This window comes from Tamandua tetradactyla, chromosome 6, assembly GCF_023851605.1.
Source record: "Tamandua tetradactyla isolate mTamTet1 chromosome 6, mTamTet1.pri, whole genome shotgun sequence".
Lineage (NCBI taxonomy): Eukaryota > Metazoa > Chordata > Mammalia > Pilosa > Myrmecophagidae > Tamandua > Tamandua tetradactyla.
Window position 1 is genome coordinate 38,866,498 of NC_135332.1, and position 27,763 is coordinate 38,894,260.

General features: G+C 47.8%; 1 protein-coding gene across 1 annotated transcript in view; it reads right to left on the reverse strand.

Moving 5' to 3' along the window:
- Nucleotides 1–26,682, reverse strand: part of CUEDC1 (CUE domain containing 1) — an 81,124-nt gene extending 54,442 nt beyond the window's left edge. Inside the window, exon 1 of the mRNA XM_077164888.1 lies at nucleotides 26,610–26,682. The gene's annotated coding sequence lies outside the window, so the exon portion shown is untranslated. The remainder of the gene's footprint in view (nucleotides 1–26,609) is intronic.
- Nucleotides 26,683–27,763: the final 1,081 nt, after the last annotated feature.

Here is a 27,763-nt window from a genome sequence, read left to right on the forward strand (position 1 = left end):
CCCCCCACCAGGGCCCCAGAACTGTAACTTAGCCAGGTGCCTCCTTCCAGAGCCTTGGCAAGGAGGGGCCTTGGCAGAGACTCCAACTCCAGATTAATATTAGTCCAAGGGAACCAAAACAAATGGCTCCTGACTTTTATGTTTCATAAATGAGGCTTGAAATGCAGATGAGTTTGGGAGGGGGTGGTCAATAAGAAGAGAATGGTCAAGTATACAATGTAAAGCTGACAGATGAAATATTATACAGCCATTTAAAATAATGTTTCAAAGCCACATCATTTCATGGAAAATGCTCATTATATAATGTTATGGGGAAAGACTAGAATCAAGAGTATATAATCAGGGGTACAAGGATAGTTCAGTGGTAGAATTCTTGCCTGCCATGAGGGAGACCTGAGTTGATTCCTAGTACACATGCACTTCCCAAAAAACAAACAAGCAAAATACAAACAAACAAAAATGCAATAACGGGATACTTACACAGAAAAATAATGAAATGGGACCCAGCCATACAGCATACAAAAAAAAAAGTACATAATCAGTAAAACTACATAGGACATTAAAAGCCCATGTACGCTGGGGAAGGTAAAAAAGAAGGAACTACAACCAAATGTTATCAGTGACAGCATTTAAGCTGTCAGAATGATCTATACCTTGTGGAAATCAAGCATTTTCCAGTTTTTTTTTAATGACCCTGTAAACTACACAGGGGCAAGAGGAACACACCCTTAGTAAAGCAATGCGCATAAGAAATCAGACCGAAGACTTGCTGGGTTGGTAGGTGCCCAGCCCAGGGCAGCCTGCAGCAGTGAGGTAAGAGAGGCACAGCTGCAATCCAGAGAACTCTGGGCTGTGTGGTCACACCTGGACAGCTCAGCCAGGAGGGTTCTCTTTCCAAGAGGCTGAAATCTTCCAGGGAGCATACGAAAAAGTCCATTAGCCCTTAATGTGTTCTAAGGGATTTTAGCAAAAGACACCAAAGTGAAGCACAGTGCGGTCAGGTGCTGTGCCCCAGGCAAAGAGGCAGGGGACAGCTGTGGGCTCTGCTGTCCCTCAGAGACCCCCAGCAGACAGGGATTCTTGCCCATGCACAAGAATAAAAGAGATACGCCTTGCCATATGGGGCTCCAGAGCCCCCTGGGAATGCGGGTGTTAGAATGGCAGGTCCCTAAGCCACATGCAAATGTGAAAGAGGAAGGGAGGGTTAAAAGAGAAGCCTCTGCACCAGCTGTCTCCAAAAGGACATTAATTATAGGGGCTGTGTCTCCTGAACTAGGCCTGGTATTGCAAGCAAAGGTTCTCCCAGGAGCCCAGGCATTTACCAGCCCCCAGCTGCCTGTACTTTGCAGCCTCGTGGCTGGGCCCAAGGTGGGGAACAGGCTGAAGCTGCCGGCCTGATGCCCTCCCCACCAGGTGGGGAAGTGCCAGTTCCAGAAAGTAGCTTCAACATGCTCTTCTTACTAAGAAATCCACATCATATGATCGGGAGGTTATGCTGGATGCCAGGGCTAGGAGACACTGGAATGTGGGAAGGGCCAGAGAATTTCCTTCTCTGGAGATTTTAAAGACCTAAGCATCTGTCTGGAATAGTTCAACACTGGAGTGGAAAAAAGTGACTCTCTCATCCCTTGAAGTGGTGGAAGGAAGGGGCAGAGTCAAGTGGAGAAGTTAAAACTGCAAGTTCTCTAGGGCACTTGGCTGGTGGCAAAGAGCTCATCAGCCAACTCCAAAGGTGCCCCCCCCCCCCATTCCCACATTCTCCTGCTGCCAGCATTTCTCCCAAGACAATGCGGAGGACTGAAAAAGGGCCACCCTCATGAAGCCGAGGAGGCAGGGGAGAGGCAAAGGCCCTGGCCTGGAAGTCAGACCCGGGGGGCTTGTCCCTGTTCTGCTGTTTGCTAGCTGGGGGCTGGGGGCCAATCCCATCACTTCCCTGAAGCAAGTGTATGTGATATTCGCCTCAGCTACTTCATAAAATGTCTGCAGATCTAGATAAATTGATGGGACAATACTTCTAAAAAAATTGTCAGATGCTAAACAAATGGAAGGCATTGCCATGATGTGTGGGGTGTCATAACTGCAGCGGGAGCATTTTGCTGCCCTTTCATTACAATAGGCAAGTTAGAAGTAAAAACCGACAGTGCATTAACTTTTTTTTCTAAACCACTCATCCTTTACACATTAAAACAGGATTATGCCCCTGTCCTCCAGGCTAAAAAGGCTGGGGCTGCTCTGGGAATGCACAAAATGGGGCTCAGATGCTGCATGCCCACTCGGCACCCCAAACCAGGGAAAAGGTATGACACGGGGAGGGAAAGGGGCAAGAAAGGAAGGAATAAACAAAACCAAAGAAACCTAACAAGAAATAAGGTTAGAGCTGAAACCCCACCTCCTGGGAACGAGCCCCGTATCCCTGGGAAAGAGGCTGAGATGAAAGAGAGGCACAGCTGGGGGGAGACAGGCCATGGGAACAGAACCGCAATTGTTTGGCCCGGCTGGGACAGGCCTGGGATGCACCCGGGGCGCCCGGCCCCGCACCGCAGCTTTGTGCTCTAATGTAATTAAGGGCCCGGTGGGGGCCAGTGTTTGGAATCCTTTAACTCTCCTCCATTCTCACAGAACACTGAGCCAGAGCAGGGGCTTTAACCGAGGGTGGGTTTCCGAGCAGCGCAGCTCAAAGTGGGGAGCGAGGGCAAGAGGCCCTGAGCAGCAGGAGGCACTTCCCCCTCCTTGGCATCCTCCCCAGGAGTCCCCCCAAAGCCCCGGCCATTGCCCTGACCCCAGTTAACACTCCCACTAATTGCCCAGGGCTGCAGAGAGCCTGAAAACCTGGGAGCAAGTGAGCCGGAGTTAATTACGTAGAGAGAAAAGACTGTTTCTCCATCCTTCACTGAAGTTTCCCTCCCTCCCCACACCCTTCTGGTTGGGGCGTCTAGTTTCAGGGAAGCTCTCTAGGCAGGGATCTCGGCTTTGGGAGCCAAAACCAACAGCAACACATGGACATTATTGAATGGGAGCAGCTGGGTATAGAGGGCTTCTAGAAGCACTGCTCCAGAGCTCCCCCACTCCCCCCAATTTCCCAAGAAAATGTCCAGCCCCACCCCTACCCCATCCAAAGGAAAGCCTCATTTTCTCAGTTCAACTAATTTTTGCTCTGAAACAAAGGCAGCGCAGGTTCTTTTTTTTTTTTAAACATAACATATAAACATGAACATTCTTAGCATATGATCATTCCATTCTTGGTATATAATTAATAACTTACAATATCATCACATAGTTGTATATTCATCACCAGTATCATCTCTCAGAACATTTGCACCAATCCAGAACAAGAAATAAAAAGAAAAAAGAAAAAATTCGTACATACCATACCGCCTCCCCTTCACCAATCACCAGCATTTCAATCTACTAAATTTATTTTAATATTTGTTCCCCAAGTTTTATTCATCTGTCGATAAGGCAGATAAAAGGAGCATCAGACACAAGGTTTTCACAATCACACAGTCATATTGTGAAAGCTATATCATTATACAATCATCTTCAAGAAACAGCTCTACATTTTCAGGCAGTTCCCTCCAGCCTCTCCATTACACCTTAACTAAAAAGGTGATATCTCTATAATGCATAAGAATAACCTACAAGATAACCTCTCTACTCTGTTTGGAATCTCTCAGCCATTGACACTTCTTTTTGTCTCATTCACTCTTCCCTCTTTTGGTTAAGAAGGTTTTCTCAATCCCTTGATGCTGAGTACCAGCTCATTCTAGGATTTCTGTCCCATGTTGCCAGGAAAGTTCACACCCCTGGGAGTCACGTCCAGTGTAGAGAGGGGGAGGGCAGTGAGTTTGCTTGTTGTGCTGGCTGAGAGTGAGAGAGAGCAGAGGCCACATCTGAGCAACAAAAGAGGGTCTCTGGGGTTGACTCTTAGGTCTAATTTTAAGGAGGCTTAGCCTATCCTTTGTGGGGGTTAAGTTTCATATGAACAAACCCTTAGATTGAGGGCTCAGGTTACAACCTGGTGCAAGGTTCTTAGCCAAGACCATAACCGGTTTCTATGAGGTCCTATATCCCCCTAAAATTGAATGCACAATTCAGTGTGTTTGTGTGGACATGTACTTTTCCGGGCAGGGAGTGCTGAAGTTTCCTCTAGATTATCAAAAGGGCCTGGTACCCAAAAACAGCTTAAGAACCACAAATCAATGAGGTAACACTCCAGTGGTTGGCTAAGTTGATTCTAGAACACAGGTCTTCTGACTTGACTCCTCTCCTTTTCACTTCACCATATGTCTTATAAGACATAGCCGAGAGGGCTGCCTGAATTTCTCCAGAAAGAGAAGATACCTGGTAGTTTGATCATTAGAGGCACTGAAAGTCCACCCAGCCTACTTGGGAGAGAATATCCAGGAGATATACTGTAGGGGTGAGGGGGGTGTGCTAACAGCCAGGATCTGCGGGATTTCCTATACAGTGTTTATTACTTCTTTCCAATACTTAAAAACAAGTTTCAACAATGTCCCAATCCAGATCCTGGGTCTTGCCTGGGTCTATACAGAGGAAAAGTCATTATTAGTGGCCCCAAACTATCAGAAATTCACAGGGAAACAAACATAGTTTTTCTTCTACAAACTAATTCACTACAGTTTTCAGGGCGCCTGTCTGTCTAAAACCAAGAATTCCCTTAACTGAGGCTATGATCCTCATTTTCAGATACTCAGCAGCAAATAGTAATGATAATGCTGCTGTCAACATTTGACAGCCAATGTTATCAAGCATGTATTTTGTGTGCTAGTTATGGGTTCTCAGCAAGATAGGTTCAAAAAGGAAAGTAAGTAAGCATTTAGAAATATTACAGCAATTTGAGATTGCCACAATATCCCGGCACCCAATGGGTGGACTTGCCTCTGGGAATGGAGTACAGACCAGTTCAGATATCGTCTGACTTATGCAGACTGGTCATACTCAGTGGGGCCACATATGGGTCCCCAGAAGAATAAAAACAACCTGTCCTTCACCTCAGATAGTTTTTGAAACACTGTTCTAAAGAACACTGCAAAAACAGAGGCATAACATCGAAGGTGAATATGATTGAAAGGGATTGTATAGAGCCATGTAACCCACCAATTAACACTACAAATATAAATAAGTTCTTACATGAACCACTTCAAAGATATGAATCTTGTACAGAGCGTCAATAATAGAGGGACATGGGGGAAAACTACTATTGCACGCTATGGGCTATGTTTAACAGGAAGACATCAACAGTACCTAGTAATACCAGGGGTAAATAATTGGGGGAAGGGATAAGAGTTAATGGGAAGTTTGGATTTTCTATTTGGTGAGGGTATGTTTATCTGTTATCTTTCTCTGTGGAGCAATGAAAATTGTCTAAAATTGAGAGTGCTGATGATTGTACAACTAAGTGTGGGTAATGTGAGGCACGGATTGTATACTTTGGACATTATCCATGATGCCCCATGGATGGAGGTAGCTGAAGGAAAGAAACACTGACTGAGAAGCAGAATGGCAAACTATGGCATATGCACATGATGGAATTTAGTGTGGCTACAAAAAGGAACAAAGCTGTGAGGCATCAAACAAGGTGAATGAACCTTACGGACATTATGCTGTGCAAAATAAGCCAGAAACAAAAGAGCAAATATTGTATGGTCTCTCTTAGAAAATACCTATAAGAAAATAGGGGCCTAGATTGTAAGCTCTTATAGCAGTCACATTTAAGTCTGGAGCTGTAAATGTTATTTCTAGGTTTTGAGATGCTGTGCTACATATGTAGAACCTGGTATCGCCCTGCAACTTTGGCTACCTGTGTGACACCTAAAACTCAGAGCTGGAGTTCCACAGCATTGCCACATACAACAATGTTAAAATTTTTGAAAAAAAAGATCACACTTCAACTAGATAAGAATGAAGCCAAATGGGTCAGAATTAAGGTAAATCAGAATACAGAGTAAAGGATGACATTGTCTGTATTTTATAACTTCACCTACTATATGAGACCAAAGGAAGAGAGGTTTATTTTATCTAAAACCTAAATTTTCTGTAGCACATAATCTAACTGAACCCATCTGGATAGCTCATTTAAATAACCCAAACACATGAACCCAGAATGGGAATGGGGGCTTGCAATTCTGTATAGCTTAATGTAATCCTGGATACATCCCAGAGTATGTTGGGAAGATAATTCAAAAGTATTGGCAAAGTCACTTGAGGGAAAAAATAGAATTATTAAACCCCTGCTACTATTTCAAACATTGGGAACTCCGAAGTCAATACCCAAGCCCTTGATCTTGAGGCTTGCTCTTATGAAATTTATTCTGTAAGCTAAGCCCACCTATAGGTATGCCTAAGAGTTACTTCCAGCAAACCTCTTTTGTTGCTCAGATGTGGCCTCTCTCTCTCTAAGCCCAATTCTGTAAGGAAAATCATTACTCACCCCACCCCTCAAGTGAAAAAGACATCCAGGGCTGAAAGTCTCCCTGGCAACATGGGACACCACTCCCCAGGGATGAGCCTGGCTCTGGCACTGCGTGATTGACAATGCCTTCCTGGCCAAAAGCAGGGAAAGAATTGTAGCAAAATAAGGTATCAGTGATTAAGAACGTTCAAACAGAGTCAAGAGGCTACTCTGGAGGCTCCTGGTAACACAAGCTTCAGCTAGATATTACTAATTACCACGATTTGCCAACCCCCAACCAACACCATTCCTGTTAACCCTAAAGAACACCTAGGGCTCTATCTGAGATCCTACTAAAGTTTCACATACTAAGATTACTTTCCAGAAATCTACAACCTCTAGATGGGTTCCTAGGCCAGATAAGTCCTAAATTCCAGAGGGGCCAGCCTCTCCAGCACATCAACTAGTTCCATCCCCCTATCCCATATTCTCAACAACCCTTTCCAACATGAAGAAGTTAGAATGGACATAGCCCAAATATACCTAAAAAGGAGGAGAAAGATCAAAGGAGATGATGGAGTTATACAGAGAAGGTAGGGTTTAACAAAGGAGTATGATTGCCGAATCTTCATATTGATATTTCTTTTAGTCTCTAGTGTCTTGGAACAGCTAAAAGGAAAAACCTAAAATTGAGCAATTGTAACCTATACCAAACTCTGAAATCTGTTCAATAACCACTTGTTACAATGTACTATGAAATTTATTTCTTTTTTGTACATATGTGATATTTCACAATAAAAATATTAAAACAAAAACAAAAACGAAGCATAAACAATGCTCAAACTGGACCATGCCTCAGTTCTTGCCGTCGGTGTCCACAGCATCCCAAATTAATGCTGGAGATCTTGTTAAGCTGCCGACTGACTCAAGAAATCTGACCAAGACTCTCCATTTCTGAGCAGGCCATGCCGGAGCCACTGGCCTGGGGATGGGACATGGAGCAGGAAGGCTCTAACCACACAAGCACACGAGGCCCGCGAGGCTGGGAGTGCCACCTGTCAGAAGTGCATCAGAGTCCAGTAAAGGAACCGAGCGCAGGCGCATCACTCAGGCCTGGCTGTGAGGGGGGCAGAAGGCCTTGGGCCTGTGCCCTGCTTGCAAGCTGCTCTAGCAAAGCACTTCCCCCACCCTCCCAGGCTGTGTCTGAGACACTCTTTTTTCCTGATTTGGAAGAGACAGCAGTCCTTTTTGTCCTAGGGGCATGACAGAAGGTGGAGAAAAGCAGCTCAGAAGCATTTGCAAACATTCACAGGAAAACTACCTGTAACCATACCTAAGCACTGAGCAGAGGAGTGTTGCGAGGAAACAGCTTACTCTCTCGGCTCTGCTCCTGCCAGGCTGGAGCCAGATCTCGACAGTGGTGCCCTGGGAGAATAATTACACATGCACATTCGGACAGCACTCTTTACTTCTTAAAAAAGGATATTTCCATTTGCTATGAGAGCTAGAAAATCTAATTAAAAGCTGGAAGGCCCAGAGGAAAGGGTGCACTGTGGGTCAACCCAGAAGAGCAGAAATGGCCCTCCGAGACCTCTCTTGCAGCCAGAAAGGGCCAGGAGCAGCCAACTCCAAAGGGGAACAGCCCCCACTCCCGCCAGGATACTGTTCTACTCCCTGGACATTCTCAACATTGAAGACTTTCCTCCTAATTACCAATCTCAGTCTCTCCTAATTCAATTTACAGCACAAGGACTAGAGGACTATATACTTATTAAAGGAGCAATGCACAATAAAAGCCCCATATCCCCCATTCATTCAGGGGATTCATCCATTCATTCAAAAACATTTACGGAGGGAGAACTGGGTTCGATTCCAGGCCTGTGCACGCCTCCCAACCCCCCCCCCCCCCAAAAAAAATCAACAAATGGTGCTGCAATAGTGGGATACTCACATGGAAAAAGAATAAAATATGATCCCCACCATACAGCATACAAAAACAAAAAAATTTATGGAGCAACTGCCATGTGCCAGGGAGCAGGCACACAGCGTGGACTCAGCAGACAAGGGCCTTTCCTCAGCCTCCTCTATAGAAGTAGGGAACAAATGACAGAAGAGACCATGAAGCTTCTAACAGACAAAGGGCACTGCCTGTCCCTGAAGGGGGGAAGTGAGTCCTAGGCAGCTGCTTTCACTAATGCACGGACTGAGGGAAAGACGGGTGGGGGTGAAAGTGGGCATCTGAAGTAGGTGGTACCCAGCAGCAGCTCCTTCACTTGATCCTCAGGGGCAAAGAAAGGCCTGAAGGCTACAGACACAGTAAGCAGATCAGAGGGGCTTAGTGTACCAACCAAGTGTATCTCATCAAGACAGAAGCCTGACTCCAGGCAGGATCAGGCTGAAACCCCCCTCTGTAAGTCTCAGATGACTCAGGAAACCACAGACCTCCCTCTCCTTTGCAAAAACCAAACTACAGTCATCTGCCTCCAAACCTGAAATGGACCACTTGCCTCCAGGCCACCCCCACCCTGCGCCTCTCTAACCAACTGTATCCTTCCCTCTCTCAGAATTCGACTTAAAGCAATTCTCCAAAAGGTCTGATCCAGTCACTGAAGCAGGGTTTATCAGCCTTAGCACCACTGACATTTGGGTCAGATGGCTCTCTGTTATGGAGGACCGTCCTGTGCACTGTCCCTGTCCTCTACCAGTTAGATGCTAGTAGTGCCATGGGCCGCAGTTATGACAACTAGAAACGTCTCCAGACACTACCAATACCTCCTGGTGGAAGGAAAACTCACCCCTATTTGTGAATCACTGCACTAGATGGAAAGTTTTCAACTCCGATTGCACACTGGAGACACCCGGGGAGCTTCTAAAACTCTACCCGTGCCTGGACCCCACCCACACTGACAGAAACATAATCCCTAGGAGGTGCGAGAGGGTGAACCATGGAATGAGAGCTATCTCTAAAGGTACTTTAGATCTCTTAGCATGGTCGATTCTACAAGCAATCAAGAATGTCTGTCTGTCATTCCACATGCCCTTAATGTTTTTGTTTTTTTTTTTTTGTTTTTTTGCATGGGCAGGCACCAGGAATCGAACCCAGATCTCTGGCATGGCAGGCAAGAATTCTGCCACTGAGCCACTATCGCACCCCTTAATGTTTTTTACTGTGTTGGTTGGTTTCTCTATTAGATCAAATCTCTTCAGAAGAGCCATATCTTCTCTTTTCCTCTCTCTGCAGAGCTCCAGACAGTGTTCCAACCTTTCCCTCATATTTTATGCTAATCAAACAAGGTCAGAAAGTTTCATGGCCTCTTGACCCCAACTTCAGCTAAAGAAGCCACTTCAAATAGCACCATCTCCCCCAAATGCAACAGAAGAATTTATAACCTTCCTAACTCAAACAGGGAAGGAGACAGAAGAGACGGACTGTGATGTCAATCTTATGTGTCAACATGGCGAGGCCATCACACCTAGTTATTGAATCAGAAACTAATCTAAGTGTTGCTGTGAAGGCATTTTGTAGATGCAGTAAATATTCACAATAAGCTGATTATAAATAAAGATTACCCTCGATAATGTGGATAGGCCTTATTCAATCAGTTGAAGGCCTTAAAAGCAGAGATTTCCCAGAGAAGAAGAAATTCTGCCTCTAGATTGCAGCATCAATTCCTGTTGGAGTTTCCAGCCTATTGGCCATCCTACAAATTTCACTAGCCAATCCCCACAACCGTATGAGCCAATTCCTTAAAATAAATTTCCTTCTATATATCATCTATATTATCCATCTATCTATCTATCTATCTATCTACTCCCTCCATCTTTCCTCCTGGCTCTGTTTCTCTGGAGAACCCTGATACATGGGGGTCCATGAGAACACCAGCCCCCTGATTCTGGTCCCACACTGGACCTCTGAATGTGACCTCTTCCCGCCCTTCTCCAGGTGTGAGGAAACTCTGCTGAGTGGCCAGGGCAATGCTCTTTGTACACACAAGTTCACTGAGCCCCACCCCCAGAACGGAGGGACCTGAGGCCGGGGTCATCAGCAGGGATGGAAACTCCAGTCTATCAAATCAGACGCTCTTTTCCTCATGCTGATGTTGTCTAAGAATAAATGGACCCAGGCCCAGAATCAGCTCCTTTCTGAGCCCGACACCCAGGCTGGGATCTTTTCCCACACCTTCCTCAGGGGTCCCCAGGAACACCTGGGGACCTGGCAGAGAGGGGTCTGGTGAAATCTAACAGATGTTGCCTTGTCTGTCTCCTGCCTCCCTCCTCCCACATGTGAGGTGGCCCCCACTCGCCATCCCCTCAGACAAGGCCAAAGAACTCAGGGTCAAGAGAGAATATCTGGATTCTAACCCCTATCTTCCCTAAGAAGCCGAAAGGCACCCATTATTCACTCATTCATTAACAAATACATAGAGAGGGTATCTTATAAGTGATCTAGGTGTTTAGTGGATGGACAAACTACCCTTCCTGATTTTTATAATTGGGCCAGCTTAAAGACAAAATGAAAGGAGCAGAATCCAGGGGACCCAGCTCCCCCACAGACAGCAAAGGCTACACAAGCTCTCAAGATCAGCTTTCTCACTAAAATGCATTGGCTAGTACATAAGAATGCAAATTGCCCAACATGGTTGCATTACATTTTAATGAATGATTTAGTGTTTACCCTGAGATTTTACATCTTTGATATTCATCGCCAACAGGATGAACAGTCCCCAGAGGTTTGCTTTGGCAGGCCTGGCTAGCTTGTTGTCTGTCTAGGACGGCAAGACCTTCCACTCCGAGGAGGCCAGCGTGACACTGTTGTTTTTTATCCAAGCTTCCTTTCCTCCCCCCAATTACACACACACACACCCGGTTGCCTGGAGACGGGTCCCATTCCTGGTGCTTACACTTCTTTTCACTCCCTAGAAGCAGGAGCTTTGGAAGAGGGGCCTCCAGGAAACATGTCTGGGGCCCCAGGGGAAGGGGAGTAACCCAGAGGGACATTTCCTCACAAACAGGCCCACCCCATCCCAGCAGCCCCCTCTGCCCTCCCATTTGAGAAGCCCCAGCAGGCTCTAGTGAAAGGCCCCACAGGGAACAAGGCCCCCTTTGAAAGCCGTATTTACCCAGCGCTGCTGCGGGCAGGGTTGCCATGGCCACAGTCCACCTTGGCGGGCCTCCTTGGGCCTGGATGGAACAGGCCTCAGCACCCGGACACCCCACCCTGATCCCCTCTGGGGACCTTCCCTGGGCCCAAACACCCTCTGCTAAGCCCCAGAGTTGCTGGAAACATTGATTTTCACCAAGTCCCTGGCTGAAAACATAATCCTGAAGGGAATGAAAGAGGATTAAGGCTCCTCCCGGAGCAGGCCCCGTTGCTGTCTCTCTCTGGACCTCCAAGAGAAAGGCCCTGAGGCTTCCCCCTTCCGGCTCAGCCTGCTCCGTGAGGAGGCCAGGCACGCCAGAGGGAAGTCGCTCCGCCGGGTCCAGGCCGGCCAGCAGAGGAGGCCCAGGCCCGCGCCAGCCTGGCTGCTAATGGGAATCACTTATGTATGTAATTCATTGTCACTGTGTCCTGCAGCCACGCAGGATCAGGCGAGGGGAGACCTTGGCCCAGGAGGGAGGAAAGGGAGGGGTTCTCGTCTCAGTCTCAACCTGAACCAGCCAGGCCCAGCCGGCTGGGCTGCGGAAGTCCAAGGACAAAGGTGGCCGAGGACCGGGCCCAATGCTGTCTGCTCCCAGGACTGAGCACACCAGCCCACTCCACCCCCAGGAAGCATCAGCCCTCCCTGGGTGCACATTCTTGTCCCTGCCCCCAGGAGAAACCAAAGGGAGTAGATTGTCTAAATAATTCAGCCCTCAAATTGCTCTGTGGTCAGAAGCGTTCTTCTTCTTCTTTTTTTTTTTTTAAACTCTCCCGGAGTGCCAGTTTCTCTACAGGAAGCACTTTAATCCCAAACCTGAGACCTGAGCCAGAGTCTTAAGGACCTCCCAAGTCCCTGGCTCGGGACTGAAGTGAAGGAGTCTTTAAACTTGTAGGATTCTGCAGAGTCATCCCTAAGGCCCACAGACTGAGGAGGCCTAGGCTACTGGGGCTGGGAAGCAGATGGGGCTGGCGGGGAGAGGCAGAGTGGCAGCTGAAGGGGCAGCCTTACTCTGTGCACCTCGGCAGTGCTTGATTCATAGAAAGAAGTCAGCATCAGCCTATAAGGCTGGAACAGGAGCCCTGTCAGCAGAGAATGTCTCCCCATTTCTTCCTACTCGCCCCTCCAGCTTCCTAATCCTTTCTCAAGGCTTCTTCCAGCACCCCTGCCTCTCCACCCCCATCCCCATATAGGCTCCACATTCCTTTTAACTATGTGTTAGTATTACTACCCCTGGCCACAGGTCCCTGGAATTGGCCTGGCCTTGGCTTCTGTTAATAATAATATTCAATAGTTTATTGAGCTCTCATGTCATGTAATCTTTCTCACTTCATGAGAAAACCAAGACTCAGAGATTTTAAGACGTTTGTTCAGGTCACATGGTGAATAAGTGGAGAACAGGACTCAAACCCAGCTGTCTAATTCCAGACCCAAATCTAACCCCCCACGTTATACGGACAGATGCTGCACACAGAGAGTCACAAAGAGCAGGACTAACTAAGCCCCATAGAGGTGAAGTGGCTTGTTCTGAATCCCACAGCCAGTTAGTGTTGGGAGAGGACTGAAGTACCACACTCGAGCTAAAATCCTTTCCACTTCGCAGTTTCAATCAAGATGGACAAGGGTAAGAGAACGTAAGGGGACACTTACCTCTCTTACAATGGGGAGGTCCGAGGACCTATACACCTGGCTTAACCCCTGGTAATGCCCATGCTGGCCCTGTCCATTTCTTCCCATTCTGCCCCGCGGATTTCTAATAGCGCTCCTGCCTCCACCAAGACTTCTAAATTCTCTCTCATTGGATTGTGATCCCCATTCCCCTTCAGGGCAGGTAGCCTCCAAGGTTCAAGCGTGAGATCCCACACCACCCTCATCACTACCATGCCAGTTCATGTGGACGCAGCGTCTTACAGCCTCAGAGCATCCTTACAGATGTCCTCCAATCAGCTCCATAACCCCTGAACTGGGTTTAGTGCTGGCAACTTCTCCAGGTGACTGCCCAGCCCACACCCTTTGAGGACCACTTCTACCCCCATTCACAGGGAAAGTGTCCCGCCCTCATGGTGGTCCTACACGACCATGCCCTCTTGGCCACAGCTGACTGGACCAGCAGTAAAGAGCTGACCCAAATGAGCCCATCAGATTTTCTCCCTGGGTATGTGACTCAATGTTCAGACACTGCTGAGTCTTTGTCAATGACACTGCTAGTCACTGATGGTGACTAGAGCGAAGCCTGGTAGAGGTGGGAGCTGAGGGGCCGTGACATCTGGCGCATGTATTCTATAGGGCACCAAGCAGAGACACCAACAGCAGCTGCCTTAGTTCCCGGCACGTGGGAGGCCAGCTGTATTTCCTACCCTTGATTCCTCAATTCCCCTGTGGTTTCAAGTAGCCCAAGTTCATTTCTATTACTTGCAATCAGTAGAGTCTGAACTAAGAGATGGGCTGGTATTATTGTCCTCCATTTACAGACAAGGAAAGATGCTCATGAAGGTGAAGCAACTAAAGATTCACATGACCAATGTGTAATAAAGGGGAGGTTAAAAATCCTGCAATGTGCCATCAGTGTCATGTCATTCCTCATTCCTGGGCTGAAAGGAAGTGGCAGATGTGCCCTTCCTGTCAGCATGAAAAGGGTAACTGATTCAGCTAGAGGCAGTCTGATGGACTGACACCAAGGACAAGACATGCAAAGTCCTCTCCTTTGGAACTCGAGTGCAGCAAAGACAGTGCTCACCAAATACCGGTTTGCTCCACTGCATTTCCCAGCTTCCCAGGCAGCTAGGTCAGAGCATGTAACCAGTTCTGACCAATGAAATCTGAGTGGAAGCGACAGGTGTCAATTACTTGCCAGGGCAGTTAAAAGCCGGGGTGGGGTCTCCATCTCTCTCTCCCCTCCTATGATGATCTCGAAGGCCCATATTCTAGATGGTTGGCTATAAAATGGAGAAGGATGGTCTAACCTACATCAGACATTCCACGGGCAGAAAATAAACCTAGATTGTGTCAAGTCACTGAGATGGCAGGGCTTAATTATTGCCATGGTCTGGCCTCTCTTGACCAAGGCACAGAAGTCATTCAGCCTGGACACTTCAGTACCGTTCTCTGGTGCGCAGGATACTGCCATTGTTCGTTTATTTGTTCAGCAAACTTTTCTGGAGTATCTGGCAGATGCTGTAACAGGTGCCAACAGCACAGAAATAAAAAAGGCTCGGTCTCTACCCTCAAGAAGCCCCCTATCTGGAGACCAAAAGGCCCCACTTGGAACTAATTTAATTTACTCTTTTTACAGGTGTGAAAACAGTAGCGCCCAGGGCTACACTGAGCCCTGAGAAAAGCTAAGCCACCAGGAGGCAAAGACAGCTTGTCCCAGCAATTCTAGGCAGGTGGCTGCCAAGTGAGTTCACTTCAGGCTTTCACACCCTGGGCTCAACCAGCTCCCCTCCCACCAGCTTGTGGCTACAAACAAGTGCTTTCCTTGCTCTGAGCACAGAACAGAGGGGAGAAGGCATCAAGGAAAAGAAGTCATCAAGGGAGCAGACAGCTGGTAAAGAAGCAGGTATAGTAAAAGACACAGCTCATCTGCCCCCACCCTCCTCTGCGGAAATATCTCCTCTAGGAACATTCCACTGCTTAATTTATTCCAGTCCAAAAAGTTCTTAATAGCTGAGCTTTTCTTCCCTCACCCCACCTAGCTGAGAACCAACCAGAGAAATCATTATTCTCTTAAGACCTGGTTTCTGGCTAGAGTCTCCTTTCTTTATGCCAAAAGCTTGATGAGAAGTTAGGCAGACAGGGCCACCACTCACAGTTGTACAGTCTGTTCACCACACAAGGTGCCCATCTAAAGGGGCAAATGCAAAACAGCCGACATCCTTCTTCGCTAGCCGCATGCCCCAAGGCAGGGCGCCTTCTAATTCACACAGCCAAGTCTGCTATGGACCCCAGAGGCGCCGGACCCAGGGCTTCTCCCCAAGAAGTAAAGAACTCTAAGTGAAGGGTATATGGGAATTTACTATACTAGTCTCCCTTACTTTTGTATATATTTGAAAAATTCCACAATAAGAAGTCAGGGGGAAAAAAAAAAGGCCACCCAGTCACTCGCAGAGTTAACAACCCTGAGCAAGTTGCTTTACCCCTCAGCCCTCGATAATCCTGGCTCATACAGTTAGTATAAAGACTAAATTAAATTACACAAGTAAAATCCTTGGCATGGAGAAAGTTCCCTTAGAAATGGGAGCCGTTAGCAATAGCTGGTGATGACTGGGGCAGAAAGGGGGAAAAAAAGGCAAATGGAGTTAAGGGCATTGCCAAGGAAAGCAATCACTTTGGAAAATATGTGCCATTGGGTCAGGAGAGCCAGGAAACATCATCACCTGCTAACTCTCCCAAATCTGAGCTTCCAAGAGGCGGGTCTGAAGGCATTCTTTCCTAACTCCTCTCTCCACCGCAGACTTCACATTCCCCCAGGAACCCCAGCCTCAGCTCCGGACCCAAATTAAAGTCACTGATTTACAGAAAGGTCACGAAGAGTGGCTTAGAAAAGGAGGCCCTCTCCAGTTTTGCCGGCATCCTCGGAGAAGGGAAGGTGGCTTCTGGGTGGGCCTGGATGGGCCAGGAGGGCTCACACCTGGAAGGCTCAAACCTGCAGTCTGAGAAGAGAATAAGATGGCCCCAGAGATGGCCCAGGGGATCCGGGCCCCTGCCACCTTCACAGGGATGGAGGAAGGAGATGAGAGTACATAAGTGGCCATTCATACACCAGCCATCAAAAGCTATTTTTGAACTGTCTAGTTTTATGCAGTGAAGTTTAATGTTTGTGTCTTCAAACTGGTCACCACTGTGTATGAATTTCACCTTGTTTTTAAGGACACCTTCCCTACTCATTTCCCCTTAAGGTCTTGGGTCCCACAGCCTCACAGGTATAGAGAGGGGAGCAGCATAAGGGGGCTGGGAGCACTCCCCAAAGCCCTGCAGGGTCCTCACCTTTGGCACGACCCCCAGGTCCTGTGTACCAGACCCGGCATCCGCCCTCTGAGACCAACACCAAAGGCTCTGCTTCAGTCAAATGCCATCTCACTTGCTCTCTTTTCTTTTCTATTTTTTCAGCATGAAAGCTAATAGGATGATTCATTCTCTTATTAAGTCAACTCATGAGAAACTGGGAAGTCACCCAAGTCCCCAGTCGTCTGTCCGCCGAACACAAGTCATTCCACGGCTCATACCCCTTGGGCACCTAATAGAAATGCATTAACAAAGGAAAAGCTTCACTAAAAATCCCAACCTTCACACCTTTTCTTCTCTCAAGAACCCACCATCCTTGGCAGTTTTCTTAGTTTCTAAGACTGTCACAGCTGAGGGCTAAACTGAGGTTTAAAGACAGGCTTCCAGATTAAATGTGACAGGAGAGGAAAAGGATGCGTGGCTCTTAAATCCACAGGCAGTGCAACCCTTCACTCATTGCAGGTAGTAAAAATCCACTCAGAAAATGTCCTTCTCTGTCCCTGCCGGATCTCCTCAGCTCTGTCCCCAACTTAGAAACAGCTGTTTTCCTATGCTCTGTCTCCTCGTTCTTTCCAACACAGCGATCTGTACACTTAATCTACCTCAGGCTCAGGTTATCCCTCCCTCGGCTGTCAAAGAAGAAGAGTCACAGTCAAAGAAGAAGAATCACAGCACCACAATTTTTATAAAGCACTCTTGTAAACCTGATCTACAGACTCAGCAGCCTGGCCTTCTGGGTTCAGATCTCAGTTCCTTAAGGAGCTAGCCATGTGACCATGAGCAAATTAGCATAATCCCTCTCTGATATATAAAGATAAAACTATCTCGATGGGTTGATTAAATAAGTGAATAACCCTAAAATGCTTAGAAAAGTGCCTGGCACACAGTAAGCACTCAATAAATGTTGGCTATTATTAAACTGTCACAACAATCCACCCTGGTCTCCAACTCCAAATGACACACTCACACATTTCACACTTTTAATACACTGCCCCTCCCTCAGGCATAGAAAATTGAGAAGTCCTATGATAGGCATTCAAAACAGATTTCAATTTAGTAATCCCCAGAGAGTGCCAGTATCTCAAGGGAACGCTGCAGAATTCTCCAAACAAAATGCATTTCCATTTGTTTTCATTTTCCAAGAAAACACACCAAAGTGGTCTTACTAGAGGCTGGAGGGTGCCACCTCGTTAAGACTAAGGCTCACACATGCCTCAAAAATGCACCAAACTAAAACATCTCCCTTGGGAGACCCCTAGACTCTGAGATTTGCAAAAGGGTCAGTATGAATCATTTGGGAATGCATTTGTGAAGGCAAGTCCTAATACACATGGACTTCTGCCAAGCCCATATTTTAAAAAACATCTGCACTGTCTTCACCCTTGACAAACGGCAGCCAGGCTGCAGAAGTATTTCCATTACACCCAAAAGCCTTCTTTGCCACCACAATTCATTGAAATGGACATTTCCAAGAGAAAAGAATTCATCAACTAAAAAAACATCTAAAAGCACCCCAACCTTCCCCAGAGCAGCAACCAATCAAGCATTTAGGCAGCCTCTACACACTGGTAAACAATATTTGTGGGAGCAAATTATTTGGTAAACATATGCTCGCATACCCAAAGTCTAACTATGTCTAATCAATGGGTGAAACCATTTTCTTCTAGTTCTATTACAAATGTGCATCAGAAAATTTCTGCACAGCACTTTCGTAAGTGTTCCTCACGTATTTCAAGACTGTGATGAAATTACATTTATTTCTATGCTGGAGAGAGCTAGGAGTAAAAAAGAGTTTTGCATTTTAGCCCTGACTCTACCACTAACTAGCAGCAGGATTTAATGAAATAATAACAACAACAATAGTAGCTGCTAGCATTTATTGAGTGCTCATGACCTGGCAAGCATTATGCTACAGGCTTAATAAGCATTTGATCCTCATTAGCAAGCGTTAGGGACTAGGATTATTCCCATTGCATGGATCAGGAAACTGAGACTCAGAGAGATTGAATAACTTGCCTCAAGAACACAGCAGCACTAGTGTAACTGTCCAGAAACCTACAACCTCCAGATGGGTCCCTGGACCAGATAAGTACTGAAACCTAGAGCGCTCAGCCTCTCCAGAACATCAGCTAGTTCCATCTCCTTACCCCATATTAGTGACAGACCCTTCCAACATGATCAAGTTAGAATGGCCATAGACCAAACACCCCTGAAGTGAGGGACATAAAGATCAAAGGTGATCAGAGAAGATAGGATTTAACAAATGAATATGATTGTTGAATCATTAAATTGATATCTTAGCCTCCAGAATTTTAGAGCAGCTAGAAGTAAAAACCTAAAATTGTGGAATTGTAACCCACGTCAAACTCTGAAATATGTTCTACAAATAATTGTGTTGCTGTGCTCCGAAATTTATTGCTTTTTTGTATATGTTTTATATTTCACAAAAAAAGAAAAAAAAAGTCGATTGTGATGATAAAAAAATATTTAAGCCTTCTAGCCTCCTATATTCTGGAGCAGCTAGCAGGAAAAACCTGATAGGATCATATGGCAGCCCATGACAAACTCTGGGATCTGTTCTGTAACTACGTGTTGAAGAGTGCTTTGAAAATTATTGCTTATTTTTTTGTTTTGTATATATGTTATATTACACAATAATAAGGTTATATATATATATATCTATATATATATAAAGAACATACAGGTTCGATTCCTAGTGCCTGCTCATGCAAAAAAAAAAAAAAAAAAAAACAAAAAAAAAAAGAACATAGCAGCATGTCCCTGGCAACGTGGGACAGAAATCCTGGGATGAGCTGGAACTCGGCATCAGGGAATTGAGAAAACTTTCTCAATCAAAAGGGGGAAGAGAAAAATGAGACAAAATAAAGTTTCAGTAGCTGAGAAATTTCAAACAGAGTCAAGAGGTTATCCTGGGGTTATTCTTACATATTATATAGATATCGCCTTTTTAGTGTATTGGAGAGGCTGGAGGGAAGTACTTGAAACTGTAGAGCTGTGTTCCAATGGCTGTGTTTCTTGAAGACGATTGTATAATGATATAGCTCTTACAACATAACTGTGTGATTGTGAAAACCTTGTGTTTGATGCTCCTTTTATCTACAGAATGGACAGATGAGAAAAAAATATGGATAACAAATAACAGGGGAACAATGGTTAAAATAAATTGAGTAGATTGAAATACTAGTGGTCAATGAGAAGGAGGGGTAAGGGGTATGGCATGTGTGAGGTTTTTCTTTATTACTTCTTTTGTTGGAGAGATGCAAATGTTCAAAAAAATGACCATGGTCAAGAACACATAACTACGTGATGATATTGTGAGCCACTGATTGTACACCATGTATGGGATGTTTGTATGTCAAGAATGTTTGTATGTTTGTTAAGGTTTGACAATAAAAATATTAAAAAAACAAAACAAAACAGCAGCAACCCACAGAAGCTGGATTCAGACAACAGAGACTCTGTTTTTGGCCACGTACCATATGTCTTTTCAAGTGGTTTAATGACGTTGGACCATAAATTCCTCCAGGAGCAGACTGAATGATCTTCAAAATCTTTTCTGGTTTTAAAATTCAGTGATTCTCTCTTATAGACATAAAATAATTGTATAGCTTAATTAAAAGATAAAATGCAATACTGCTCTGGTGCTGCTAAGATGGAATGAAACATCTGTCTATGCCTCACCTGGATCCAGCTGGGGAAGAAAAGCTGATTTTTTAAGATGATTTTTTACAGTAACAATGCCCTGTGAACCACGACACTGGCCCCAACCATCTCAGAAAAACAACAGCTTGAAGTTCCTAGGGAACACACCATCATGCAATGGGTTGCACGCAAGTTTGTAAACTCAGCTCTCAAACTTTAATTCAACTTTTTTTTTTTTTAAGGAAAGTCAAATTCAAGAAAATGCTGCACAGGAGGGGCTAATCTTAGGAATGCCAGCCCAAGTTGTCTGTAGACCCTGTGGCATACTTACGCTTGGCTTTCCTCTCAGGTCTATACCTACTCATGGGAAATTCACCTTCTCCAGGTAAATCTATGCTTTAAAACTTCCCTATGAGCCCCTAGCCCATGGCTCATCAGTCCTGTAACTGGGTAAGATTTTGCCCAATGCACATTCCTGCTATATTCATACATTCCCCCCCCCTTCACCCATCGCTGTCTCTAGACATGCAAACACACAATCACTGCCTTCCCGGACTCCATCTCTGATTCATCGTCTTCCTCTCCCTGCACAGCACAGGAGTTCCCTGTCCACCCACCATGCCTTCAGCAGACACAGCCAGTGGGGAAAGCTCTCTCCTAGCTTCCCACCCCCAACTGCCTCATCCTCACTAGCTCTCTCCCTCCGTCTTGCTCGCCGCCCCAGCGTGTGTGCTCTTTCAGCTCCTGGTACAGCCTGAAACCGAAACTAATCTCAGACCAGAACAAAGTGAAATCATTTCCTGCGCCGTTCACCCTGCATGACCGCAGAGCACCCTCTGCCCCAACAGAGCTCCAGATCCTGCTGGCTGATTGTCGGGGGGAAAAAAAACAAAGCTTTGCAGGTGCCCTCCTGGAACCCACTGATTTTGCAATGAATAGGGAAGACGGGGTTAGATGAGGAAGCAGGAGTTCCTATAATCGTGTTTTCTGCCTCTGCTTCTCTTTAATTTGCACAAGTCAATTTAAATTCACCCCAGAACACCCCAGTTCGCCACTGGGTATTTTCAACTCACTGTCCGGCATCAGTTCCTACTTGACTCATTTTTAATCAGATTATCTTCTGAGAGTTAGCCTTGTTCTCTTCTGAGATGTCTGCAGCCATCTTGCCTAATGCAATTTGGACTCAGATATACTACATGCTTTACATAAATCTGAAATGTGCAGCCTTTATTTTTGTGCTAAAAAAAAAAGCCGTTATAAACGAACATAATGTCAGCCCTCGCTCTTTCAAAGAATTATAAATTTTGAGGAAGATACCAAGCTGTGTTTTGTTTACTTTCTCTTTGTCCCCCCACTCCCATCCTAGCACATTTCTGGACAGGCTTTCTCTGTTACTGGGGATTGCCACGAAATAATTCTACTGTTGGCTTTAACAAAACAGGGCGGGAAGGGTAAGTGCACTGTCCCAACAACTGTTTATGGTACAGGAGAAATAACTTTAGGATTATCTGCTGCATTGTCATTCGTTCCACAAACTTGACCGAGGGCTCCTGTGTACATGAAAATCTTCTAGGTGCTGGGCCAGTGGGGTGAATGAAAAGAGCCACTAGCTGCGGTCTGGAACACCCCACTTAGACACATCCTGGAGCAGCTGGCACCTGATGCTTTCTCTAGTTCCAATACCCAGACGACAATCAACAACTTTCAGGTTTCCCACAGCTGTCCTCACAAGGCTTGACCACTTACACAGCTGAGGGTCACTCCCAAAAAAGTGGCCCCCTCTGGCCGGGACCCATGCAGGGTGAGGGCCCTGGCTTGTTGGGCAGATGCCATTTGCGTCTTGGCTGACCCATTACTGGACAAGCCACCCAGCCCCACTGGGTATTCTTCAACAGGAAAATAAGGGCTGAGGCCACATCTGAGCAACCTTCCAGTTAAACAATTCCAGCTCCTTTTAACCCTCCCGTTACTGAGCACACACAGACCTCGGGGGTGGGGCAGGGAGGCTCAACTTAAAACTTCCTGTCTCCAGATGAAACCTCCTAAACCACACCTGTCTCCAGATGAAACCTTCTAAACCACAAAGATGAATAAAAATTGTTCCCATTTCCAAAGGCTGTCAGGGGAGGCCATTTGCCTCCGCTCCTGTGACTCACCCGTTGGATCTACAGCGCTTCCCTCGTACCTTTCTTGAGACCCTCCCCCGCAGTTTAAATTCATTCGCCTCTGGTTCTAAGTTCGGAAAGACAGGAGTGAATCACTATGTTCTGAGCAACAGCTCTTCTGAGATTTTAATTTCTTTTCCAGCTTGTTCACTGCAGGCCTTACAGGAGATGACAGTGTTTCTTGGCTATTTCAAAGCCACAAAGGCACCAAAGAAGGCCAAACCACACGTCCCAGTCCCTGCCTCTGCAGTTAGCCTTTCTGGGTTCAAATCCTGGCTCTGCCACTTTCTAGCCAAGTGATAGTTGGCAAGCTATTTAACTCCTTAATGTCACTTACATCTCTGCTTCCTCATCTCAAAAATGGATGTAATATCTTACAGGGTCTTATGAGGATTAAATGAGCTGATCCACTTAGAACAGGGCCTAAGCCCACAGCATGTACTCGTGAGTGTTGGGAATATTATTTCCCAAACCTATTTCCTTTCAGAGGCCCTGTTCCCCACAGCTCCCATTCTTGGCGGCCTATTGGCCCTCAATATCCCCTCAAAAGGCCCTCCTCCTCCAGGCCCCTCTTTGCCCTGTTCCTACAGGAACCACTATTAGCATTAATAGGAAAAGCTATTCAACCCTCCTCACGGACTATGTGCCCTCCCCTCCCCCAGTTTATAGGGCAAATTCCCAAAGAAAAGGGAGAAGAGATGGCTCCAAAGCAGGACTTCAAATGCTGAGTCATTCTGCCCCTAACTCTGCTTAGCTATCGTCCCTGACACTTCAGTACCTTTCCCCCATCTCCCATCCCCTGCCACTCTGGGGTCCCCTCTGCTCATAATTCAAGATCTTACCCCACTCCGCCCCACCCCTCTAAAACCCAGTTAAAGTCTCTACAGCGCTTACCAAAGGTTTTCCCTGTTAATAATGTGCCCAGGTGCAGAAATAATAATGATAACGATCATGATAATGATAGCTTCTATCTGGTGAACACACTCTATTTTTGGCATTCATGCACCATCTCCTTTAACCTTTTTAAAGATGAGATACAGAGGACAGAATGATTAAATGGCTTACGAAGTCATAGAGAAAGGCAAAGAGCTGGTATTATAACTGGAATGTCTTCAGATCCCATAGTCTCAACCACAAGGCCAGGATGGAAATGGCTGCAAAATGGGGGGACTCCCTGCTGGGCTGGAGCTTAGACTAGTGGGGTTAGAACTTCTCTTTGCCACCAATCATTCCTCAAAGACTGCTGGTGCTGCCATAATAGAAATGAAATGGTTACATTTTACATGAAGGGAGTTTTTGTTTACAGGCATTTTTATCACATTTATCATTTATGACAGAATGATAGGACAAAATTCAGAGTCCAATAGAATGCTCTAACACATTAAAGGTACTTCTCCTGGGAGGCTGGAAGCAGAGGGGATCAGGGAAGCACTGAACGAGCTGAAACAGCTAAACTCACCAACCCATATCAGGGAGGGAGGGAGGTGAATCCCTAGTCACTTGCATTCTGCCAAGAAAACTTCCAAGCCAAATTAGAGACCTCTGGACCACACCATCTCAAGGGCTCCTAACTGCCCTTACTTTCGTTAAGGCTAAGAGTCAGTAAAACAGAGGTGTCACCTCCTCTAGGTCACCTTATATAGTCAGAGACAGAAATAACCCCAGTCTGGACCCCAGCTTCCTGCCCCCAAAGCCCTAGAATACTCCCGCCAATGCTGCTTATTACCAGAATGGGAAAAATCCAACGGTGCAGAATAAATGTAGCAAGTTCTGCAGGAAGAAACATATGTGAGTGCCACCATATGACAAACACTGGGTTGGCTAATTACAGAATAAAAAAGAACAATCCTATGAGCTTCAGCTCTCTGGGGGACTTGAGCCTAAGGAGGCCTCTCAATACCAAGGCAGAGAAGTCACAAATGGCTGACCATCATAAAGGCTCCTCCAGACCCCCAGATGCTTGTGTAGGTGCCAGGACTGTGGGTAAGAAAGAAGAAGCAGCCCAAGGCTCCTTCCTCAGGCTGCACTGGGGATGGTGACAGCCCACCTCACTGGCTACCACTTGCCTTTTAAACCCAGAGGGATCAAAGGAACCTACAATACCCAGCTCCCAGTCTTAGACAATAATTCTCAAAAGGAAGGGTGTGTCTTTTGCACACTCTCCACTAAACACTTCTCCCACCTCAACCTCATTTACCCAAAAGTGAGAGAGAGCTTTCAAAGGGTTTGTCATCCACACCCAGCTGAGACAACAATCCCCGTATTTACCTCTAATTCAATAGCTCTGTGGCCCCTGCACAGAGTCTAGAGCCTTCCCACCAGATAGACAGAAAAATCAGTCCCTGGTTAAAGGCCACACCATCTGCCCACGACCCACCAGCTATCTATAAAGAGGTGGGATCTGGTCCACAGTTTCCAGGTTTCTATGGCTGCAAGCCCAAAATTGCTTTGGAGGATCCTAAGAAAAGACCTCTTCGGGAGGTCTGGAATTATTCACTGACCGGCCACATGAAGGGAACTGTTCTGAATGGCTTAGGGTGAACAACAGACTCTAGAGCAGCAGTCTTAATTGGGACCCCAGTTCCAAGGGGTATATTAACCCCAATATTAGATACAAAATGTATCACTGCACCAGTGCATGTTTCCAAGGAAAGGAGAAGGTAGAGCTTTCACCAGATTCTCACATAGACCCAAGACCCAACCTCTGGTCCCATGTCATCACCCTGTCATATCACCATCCCTGGGCCATCCCAACCCTCCATCTCTCCTATTCAACATACTGAATAGGTCTACAGCACCACTCCTGTTCCCTTGTGCCCTGCTCCTCCAGCTGCAGAAAGTGGACCCAGGGGTTTTGAGCCCAACCCTCCTGCGTGCACCCTCCAGATTCCAGGGGGCAAGAGCCAGGCTTCTCCCAACAGAGGTGCCGGAGATGCCACCCTCCTTTCAAACTGAGGTCCCAATTGCATGGACCCCCCCAAGAACAGCAAGTGCCAAGCCTCCTGGAGAGATGACTTCCTTCAAGAGAGAACTTTGGGTGTCCCTCACTTCCTTCAGGACCACCTGGCTAAGTCCACTTACGGTGGAAAAGGAGCATGCGTGGCAAAGAAAAGGGATGAAAGACCCAGAATATTTTCTGAGTCCTTTCTCCTGGGCCAGGTGGCTCAGTGGTGAAGGCTTATTCCCCTTGTTCCGTGATGCTCCAGCCTCTGAAGAGCAGGCGGAGGACGAGATGGATGGTGTTCTTCAATCCTGTCCCCTTCTAGGAAATCTTATTCTAAATTCCCAGTTATTCCTCTGATGCTGACTTAAAAAAAAAAAAAAAAAAGGAAACTCTAAAACCCCAACCCCCTAAAACAAATTCCTTCCCAGCTCTTTTAATTTCAGTATAAATTTCCTGGAGCTAAAAACTTTTTTTGTTTGTTTGTTTCAAGTGGCAAAGAAATGGGCAAGTCAGTGCTAGGTGTAAGGCAACAGAGCATAGGGGCAGATGAAGAGGAAAGAATGAATAAATGCAGACATCAGTCCCCAGGATCGTAACGCCCGGGGCACATATAGCCGGCGGGGCGGGGGAGCAGGGGCGGGGACAACGCGTTCGGAACTTTCCCCAGCCCAGCCGCGGGGAGATGCAGCTCCCAGGGGACCGGGTGGGACCAGGAGAGGCAGAGCCGACCTATGACATCCGCGGGGTCAGGAAGCGAAGTTCCCCCTCTTCCCAAAAGGAGCTCTGCTCCGAAGAGGCGTCCCTGCCTGCCCGTCGCCGCCCAGCTCGCGCCCCCAGGCCGGGGCAAAGCCGGGAGGGGCGCCCACACAAAAGGGGGAGCGGCCCGAGACCCGGCTCAGGGCGGCGCCGGCTCAAGAAGGCCTCGCGTCCCTTCCCTTCCCCGGCGCCGCCCGCCCGCGCCCACCCCGATACTCCCGCGCCCCACTCCCGGCCGCCCGGACCCCCGCGCGCTCCCTGAGCCCGAGGCCTGGGATGAGGAGGGGGCTCGAGAAGGAAGGGAGGGCCCGGACCTGCTGCCTGCCCCCGGGCGGCGCGGGCTCGCGGGAAGCCACCGCGGCAGGACCGGGAATCAAACTCGCGACTGCCCCCGCCAGCGGCACCTCGGCGGTCGGTCCGCGAGAAGGTGGGGCCGCGGAGCCGCGGCCGGGGCTGCGCGCGGGGCGCCGGCGGGGTAGGCACCCGGGGGCCGCGCGGTGAGGCGGGCAGCGAGGGGAGGGCCTTACCGGAGCAGCCGCCACGCGCGTTGGCTCCTCGCGGGCGGTCGGGCCGGGCCGCGCCGGGCTGGGGGAGGGGCGGCGACCCCGCGGCGGCGGTGGCGGCGGCGGCGGGCCGGGCTGGGCGGCGCGGCTGGGGCGCGGGGAGGCGGAGAATGCGAGGCGAGGCCAGCTTCCTAGCGGCGGGCGGCGAGAAATGCAGCTGTCCCTGCACGGCTGCCGGCGGGGCCCACAAGTGGGGCCGTGCGGGGAGGAGCGGGGCTGCAGGCAGGGGCGGGGGGCAAGCTGCGGCGCCCCTAGACCTTCTCCAGATACCCGACCCCTTTGGAGAGCGGAGGGAAGCAGGAATGGGTGTCCAGAAACCAACACAGTTGCAACGGGGGTGGGGGGACCTTCGGGTGAAGATTAGGACCCCCCCCCTCCCCTCTCGGCCCCGCACCAGCAGCAGTGACTCCCCGGCTTGTGGGCAGGAGGGCGTGAGGCGGGAGCCTCCCTCTCCCGAGCAGAGAAGGATGCGGGGCGTCCTGCCCCTCCCCCAACCTGGGAGCCGCGCGGGGAAGGCGAACGTGGGAGGGGTGGGAGCGGGGAGACCCGCGACCTGGGGGTCCTGAAGGGAGCCTAAGAGCTGGGGTAACCAGAGAGGCTGCAGATATGCCAGGAACCTAGGATGGAGGTGCAGCGTGTGGGTGCACATCTGGGGCTTGGGATAGCTGAGATGCGGGAGAGGAGTGGGAGGTTCCTTGGGAGGTAGGGCCCCAGAAAAAGAAACAAAATGGTTGGCGGGGGTGGGGTCTCTGAAGGAGCGCTCAAAGATTTGCCCATTTCCGCAGTCAAATAACACCTGCCATCTTCCCTTGTCCTTCTTCCCTTTTCCCCAATATCCCGGGTCATTTAAGGGATTTCTGAACCCTGGGACGATTTTCCACAGCAGTAACTTGTTTAATAAATGCGAAATCGACTTTGGTTATTCTTTTTCTCCGTGGTTCAAACTCCAGTTTCCGGATGGATGGGGTGGGGTAGGTGGTGACTGGTAAGGCCCCTTCCTCTGAAGAGCTGCCCAGGAGAATGCAATTTCAGCTCTGCCCCCAGACAGCTTGCCAAAGGGTCTGCAACCTCCTTCTGGAAAAGCTGCCTTAGGAGACCCACTTGCCCATCTGGGCCCA